We start from the raw sequence: 519 nt of genomic DNA, 5'->3' as shown, positions 1-519 counted from the left end.
CAGTCCCTCCTGCTGGTAACATAACCAAATCAGCTTGGGTATAAATACTCTTGGCCCAATTTTCAGAAGTGTTGAATACCCCCAGTTCCACTGAAATCAGTGAGGACACAGCATTTCTCAAAATCACTGATGCTCACACAGCAAAACACTAACTTCTACTAACAAACTCAATATACTGATAAATTAAAAATGTTCTGAAGTTGGAGGTGGGAAAGGGTGGGAGGACATAAGTTTGCACACAGTTGTTTCTTCACATTAAGACGTACACGAGCTAGTAACTGTAGACGTGTTTTAAATTTGGTGCTATTGGGTTTTAATTCTGGGAGGAATCCTCTTTTGAGAAGGCAAAACCATTTTAAATTATATTGAAATTATACTACATTCCTATGGAAATGAGAAACTTCATGAGTTTGAATTTTGTTACGCCAGGAACAAGGCTTCCGAAGCTGAAGCTTTACCAATGAACTTCTGTGCCACAAAGGGGAGAAGGGGTGGGGACAGAAACACAGTGACACCGCA

Source organism: Phaethon lepturus, unplaced genomic scaffold, assembly GCF_000687285.1.
Source record: "Phaethon lepturus isolate BGI_N335 unplaced genomic scaffold, ASM68728v1 scaffold6822, whole genome shotgun sequence".
Lineage (NCBI taxonomy): Eukaryota > Metazoa > Chordata > Aves > Phaethontiformes > Phaethontidae > Phaethon > Phaethon lepturus.
This window is presented reverse-complemented; position numbering follows the sequence as displayed.